This window comes from Littorina saxatilis, linkage group LG1, assembly GCF_037325665.1.
Source record: "Littorina saxatilis isolate snail1 linkage group LG1, US_GU_Lsax_2.0, whole genome shotgun sequence".
In the NCBI taxonomy this organism is placed as follows: domain Eukaryota; kingdom Metazoa; phylum Mollusca; class Gastropoda; order Littorinimorpha; family Littorinidae; genus Littorina; species Littorina saxatilis.
The window spans coordinates 102,078,166-102,085,221 of NC_090245.1; positions in this window are offsets into that span (position 1 = coordinate 102,078,166).

A 7,056-nucleotide genomic window follows, 5' to 3' on the forward strand; every position below is an offset into this window, starting at 1 on the left:
TCGCCGGTGTAGCGATGTGAGATTGGCCCCTCTGTCACCTTCCCCACTCGGCCTCATTCGTCTTGTATAAACTCCACTCTGAACAAAAAAAACACCCTTCCATAGTACTGACGAGCGACCTTGGGTACCTTACGTTCATGGGGTCAAAATAATGTGTCAAACCAATTTTTGTTATTTAAACTTAGAAATTTGATTCATCCTAAAATGTTTCCCTTCTCATTCAAGGGACGTAACCACTCGATCGGTGCACGTTTTTGAAGAAATCGAATTTTGGGGTGAAATCTATTACATTTTACCACCAATTTTCTTCACATGCAAGAAACTGGCATGCTTTTTGTCCTAAAATAAGTTCACTTCTTTAATTTTACCAGGAAACAACATTTCAGTCTCGAGTATATATCGAGTGGGAAAGGTGACAGAGTGTCCAATCTCACATTGCTACACCGGCACCCGCACCTTTTTCCCTGGAAGGTTCCAACCCTTGATTTCACAGCTCAGGCTGACAATCTGCATCTCAAGTTGTGGCCATAATTACAGCCTGGCCCTCAACAATCACATTAATTGTTCACTGTCCACCGAACACTTGACCAGAGCGGAGGAGAGCACACTGGGGAGAGTGGGCAGTGCGCCCGCCATCTGTTCACGTTTTCAAAGCGTGTGGTGCTTGCTACCAGTGTACTTCTGTCCGCACACTGAGACAGGGAGGGTTGGTGACAACGTTGAAACAAGATGCGGGATTGGGTGGGGAGGGGGGGGATGAGGGTGCGTGTGGGGTGATGGAGGAGAAGGAGAGAGACAGAGAGAGAAACAGAGAGAGAGAGACAGAGAGAGGGACAAAGAGAAGAACAAAGAGCGAGACGGAGACACAGAGAGATGACAATTATATAGAGACGTACAGACAGAGACTGGGAGAGAGAGACGAGAGACGAGAGAGAGAGAGAGAGAGAGAGAGAGAGAGAGAGAGAGAGAGAGAGAGAGAGAGAGTGTGTGAGAGAGAGAGAGAGAGAGAGAGAGAGAGAGAGAAAGAGAGAGAAAGACAAAGAGAGACAATGAAAATGACAATAACAATGACAATGACAATTCTTTATTTAACGAGGGTAATAGGTTTAGCAGTGATCTGCTTTTTTACATCCAGCCCGCGAGAGAGAGAGACAGGGAGACAGAGAGAGACAGAGAGACAGAGAGAGAGACAGAGAGACAGAGAGACAGAGACAGAGAGACAGAGAGAGACAGAGAGACAGACAGACAGAGAGACAGAGAGACAGAGACAGAGAGAGACAGAGAGACAGAGAGACAGAGAGAGAGAGAGAGACAGAGAGACAGAGACAGAGAGACAGAGAGAGACAGAGAGACAGACAGACAGAGAGACAGAGAGACAGAGACAGAGAGAGATAGAGAGACAGAGACAGACAGAGAGACAGAGAGACAGAGACAGAGAAATAGCAATGAGAGACACGTATACAGAGATAATAAAGAGAGACAAAGAGAAACCGACCGACAGACAGACAGACAGACAGACAGACAGACAGACAGACAGACAGACAGACAGACAGACAGACAGACAGACAGACAGACTGTCAGACAGGCCAGTAAAAGAAACGGAGATATATACATAACATTGATGGGGGTGGGGCTGTGGTCTAGAGAAGACGAAAGTAACACTTGTTGTCTAGTAGTAGGGCTCGGTGATGGAGGGATCGTTTTAAACTTTTTGTCTGTCGTGTCTCTAGTCTCAATTATAGGCAGCTGACGGATATTCATCCCAAGGTATCATCTTTCTGGCCCAACATTTTTTCTTAATCGTGTCTTTGTGTTATTAGAAATACGATGTGGTGCACACAAAACAAAACAAAAAGTCCATTATTTGGAAAATGAAAAGTTTTCTCATCTTATCTTATCCAACATCCAACCACTTCTTCTTCTTCTGCGTTCATGGGCTGAAACTCCCTCGTACACTCGTGTTTTTTGCACGAGTGGAATTTTACGTGTATGACCGTTTTTACCCCGCCATTAAGGCAGCCATACGCCGCTTTCGGAGGAAGCATGCTGGATATTTTCGTGTTTCTATAACCCACCGAACTCTGACATGGATTACAGGATCTTTTCCGTGCGCACTTGGTCTTGTGCTTGCGTGTACACACGAAGGGGGATAAGCCACTAGCAGGTCTGCACATAAGTTGACATGGGAGATCGGAAAAATCTCCACACTTAACCCACCAGGCGGCCGCGACCAGACATCCAACCACTCACCCCTAACATAATTTACATGTGAATAGGAAAGAGAAAATGGTAGGAATAGGGAAGAGATCGAGAAGAGAAAGGAGCAGAACACAATTAAGAAAATACACAAATGCAGAGACGAAATGAGGAAAACATTCAGAAAAATTCAAGTCACAAAACTTAAAGAAACAACGAACAAAAAGAGAGCATAAAAAACACTGATGAAGGTTTTGGTTGTATTTTATTTCAAGCCAAATGTTGTGCATACAAATGTAGAATAAAATAAAGTAAAGCCAACATTGAACATTTCTTTTTAAAGGAACTGGCCTACACATACAAGATCGATAAACATATCCACTGTACAGAATTGAATTGTGGAAAATTTAGGCTGAAGTGGGCTTCATTATATTTAGTCAAGTTTTGACTAAATATTTTAACATCGAGGGGGAATCGAAACGAGGGTCGTGGTGTATGTGCGTGTGTGTGTGTGTGTGTGTGTGTGTGTGTGTGTGTCTGTGTGTCTGTGTGTGTGTGTGTGTGTGTGTGTGTAGAGCGATTCAGACTAAACTACTGGACCGATCTTTATGAAATTTGACATGAGAGTTCCTGGGTATGAAATCCCCGAACGTTTTTTTCATTTTTTTGATAAATGTCTTTGATGACGTCATATCCGGCTTTTCGTGAAAGTTGAGGCGGCACTGTCACGCCCTCATTTTTCAACCAAATTGGTTGAAATTTTGGTCAAGTAATCTTCGACGAAGCCCGGACTTCGGTATTGCATTTCAGCTTGGTGGCTTAAAAATTAATTAATGACTTTGGTCATTAAAAATCTGAAAATTGTAAAAAAAAATAAAAATTTATAAAACGATCCAAATTTACGTTTATCTTATTCTCCATCATTTGCTGATTCCAAAAACATATAAATATGTTATATTCGGATTAAAAACAAGCTCTGAAAATTAAATATATAAAAATTATTATCAAATTTTTTTTTTCGAAATCAATTTAAAAACACTTTCATCTTATTCCTTGTCGGTTCCTGATTCCAAAAATATATAGATATGATATGTTTGGATTAAAAACACGCTCAGAAAGTTAAAACGAAGAGAGGTACAGAAAAGCGTGCTATCCTTCTCAGCGCAACGAATACCCCGCTCTTCTTGTCAATTCCACGTGCACTGCCTTTGCCACGGGCGGTGGAGTGACGATGCTACGAGTATACGGTCTTGCTGCGTTCAGTTTCATTCTGTGAGTTCGACAGCTACTTGACTAAATATTGTATTTTCGCCTTACGCGACTTGTTTTATTTTTACCCTTGTAGAACAGCACTTATTATAATTGATTGTATGTTGTATTGAATAAGTTTTTATCCGTCATATCCACTCTATTATCATCTGACTTCCATGCATTGCATGACAAATTGTAAAATTGCCTGAATAAAACATCGTTGAAAAAACAAAAGAGAACAAACAAAGTTAGAACCGGTGTAACACGAGAAAATTACTCCCACGAGATTTTTACTCCGGAGTAAACATTTCGTACGAAAAAGTTACTCCCTTTACGAAAAAAGCACTCCCCCATTGCACGAGAAAATTACTCCCCAAGACAGGTGAGTTCCGAGTAAACATTTCGTACAAAAATGTTACTCCCCTGACGAATAAATAACGAATAAATTACTTCACCCCAACACGAGCAATTCAACTTCCCATGCCAGATGTACGAAAGTTTTACTCCCTTGTCCCCTGTTAGTCTTGGTGGTGGAAGGGGTGGAAGGAGGGTAGCGCGACATTTGTGTGCGCGAGATCACTTATTGGCATTATCCCTTCGCCCGCATCCCATTTTTGCGTACGAGATTTTTACTGGAAGTAAAAAAAATGGGGAGTAAAAATTTCGTGGAGGGAGTAATTTTTTCGTGCCTTAGGGAGTTCTTTTCTCGTACGAAAAGTGTACTCGGAGTAAGAATTTCGTACGAAATATTTACTCCGGAGTAAATTTTTCGTGGAGTAAAAATTTCGTGTTACACCGGCAACTGGCTAGACAAGAAGGGCTTGTGAGAGAGGAAAAAAGCCGAAAAGCCACCAGATAGGCCACGACGAATAAAAAAGTATTACTGAAGGAGCTTAAAGTTAATGGAAAGAACTAGCAGACGTCAGGTTATTCGTTAATGATTGTAACAGATTTTAGTGCCTCGAACCAAACCCTGTTTACCACACCCCAGGGCTGCTTCTAATCGGTCTAGCCACACAGACACACAAACCGACACAGCTACACAGACACAGACATACAGACACACAGACATAGACTGTGACACAGACGCACACACAGACACACAGACAGACAGACAGACAGACACACACACATACATACACACACACACACACACATACGCACACACATACACAAACACACACACACTCTCTCTCTCTCGCTCAGTCACACACACACACACACTCTCTCTCTCTCTCTCTCTCTCTCTCTCTCTCGCTCACACACACACACACTCTCTCTCTCTCTCACTCTCTCTCTCTCTCTCTCTCTCTCTCTCTCTCTCTCTCTCTCTCTCTCTCTCTCTCTCTCTCTCTCTCTCTCTCTCTCTCTCTCCAAAGACCCTCAAACTCATGTATTTAACTTTTCTGTGTTTTTTTTGTGTGCTAGCAGATACTGCCGCGGGCTGCTTTCGTGGAAGCTTTTGATCCTGATTATTCCTGGCATTCGCATTAGCCAACCCTGCTGATCTGGTGGCTAATCTGGGAGTGGGGTTCCATCAGCTTTACTGCCCCCTTCCCCATAATACCCCCTCCCCTCCCCCACACCCCTTTATTTACACCTGCCCCCCCCCCCCCCCCCCCCACACACACTAATCCCCCTGCCCCTCCCTTTCCCGTTCTCTGTTCTCCTTCCTTCTATCGGCTTTTACTATGCGTGAGCCAGCCATCTGCTAGCAAACAGTGTTTCAGTTTTGCTCGTTTTGTTATTGTGTTTTGGGCTGGGGCATAGTCTGGTGGAAAGCTATTGGTAATCTTTTTGTTTTCAGTGAAGACAGCAGCAAAGTTTTTGTTTCTGCGTTGTGTTGTGTATAAGAAAAGTTTGTTTTGTTTTGTTGTGTTTCCTGTCCCCAGAGAAAGAAAGAGAGAGAGAGAGAGAGAGAGAGAGAGAGAGAGAGAGAGAGAGAGAGAGAGAGATAAAGAGAAAAAGAGAGAGGGAGAGAGAGAGAGAGAGAGAGAGAGAGAGAGAGAGAGAGAGAGAGAGAGAGAGATCAAATCAAATCAAATCAAATCAAATCAAATCAAATTTTATTTTACGAGGGTTGTGGCATAAGCAATATAAACGAGCTTCTTTTCAACCAGCCCTCGCCCAGAGAGGGACTATTCTAATCTTAAATACATATATATATACAAACGTAAAACAATTACAAAAGATAAGCATGACAGTAAAAAATTTGTTTTTTAAAAAAATAAAAAAATAAATAAATAAATAAAAACTATTCACATGACTATATACACGTTGTAGGCTATACATACATTCTTGCGTTATGAAACACTGATGCTTTATGGACAGATATGATCAATATGAAAATAATCAGAACGAAGTCTTCCATCACTGTGACTTTTCGTTCTGGAACGCCGAAGAAGAAGAAGAAGAAGACTTTTCGTAATTTGACATTAAATGTAATGAGAGGTGTTTTTTGAAAGTATTGAGACTTGTTGGGACTCGAACTGATTCCGGGAGAGAATTCCACAAAACGCTGCCAGAATAAGCTAAACTTGATTTAAAGAGATCTATCCGCGGAATGGGGACGTTGAATTTTCGGCTTGGTTTGGCTTTAAATTTTGTAATGAAAGCACTCGGTGCATGGCCGGAAAGGATTTTGTGAAGGAGCACGCCTTTATTTGATTTAAATCTTTCTTTTAAGGGCAACATCTTAAGTTTTTTATAATCGTCGAAAACAAGACTGGATTGTGTTTTAATAGTGCTCGTCTGTGTAGACTATACAGTGGTTTTAAAATATTTGCACTCGCTGAGTCCCAGATGGTCGAACAATAATCCGTGATGGTTTGTATGTATGCATTATAAAATAATAACCTTGAGTGTGGATCAAGAAAGTGTTTTATTCTGTTCAACATGCTTTCTTCGACATGGTTTTACACAACGATCTAACATGATGGGTCCAAGATAAATTATTATCGATATTTACTCCCAAAACTTTGTGATCTCCTACTTCCGCTATTGCATCGTTGCCAATTAATAAGGAATGAGGATTATTCTTGATGTTTTGTCTTTTTTGCCTTGTTGTAATTAACATGTATTTGGTCTTTTGGGGGTGAAGACTCATGTGGTTATATTCCGTCCAATTAATGAGATCATCTACACTGTTCTGCAATGATAAATAAACTTTGTCTCATTTTTTTTATCAGAAGTGTGTATGGTCGTATCATCAGCAAATAGTTCACAATCATCATTAACACTAAAAGGAAGATCGTTAATATACAGAGAGAAAAGAAGTGGCCCAAGGACAGAACCCTGGGGGACTCCATATAACACCGGTCTTTTACTTGACATAGTGGAATTCACGCAGACGGATTGCTCTCGTCCGGCTAAGAAAGATGAGAGGAGGCATAGGGTTTGGGGTGACAATCTATACTCAGCTAATTTTCTTAAAAGTAACTCATGATTAATGACGTCGAATGCTTTTGCAAAATCGACGAATAGGACACCACAGAGTTCATTATTATTAATGTTGCTAAGCAAGTTTTCAAGAAGGTTTATTAATGCTGTGTGGCACGAATGATTTTCTCTGAAGCCTGACTGATTTGAATGAATAAGGTCGTATTCTTC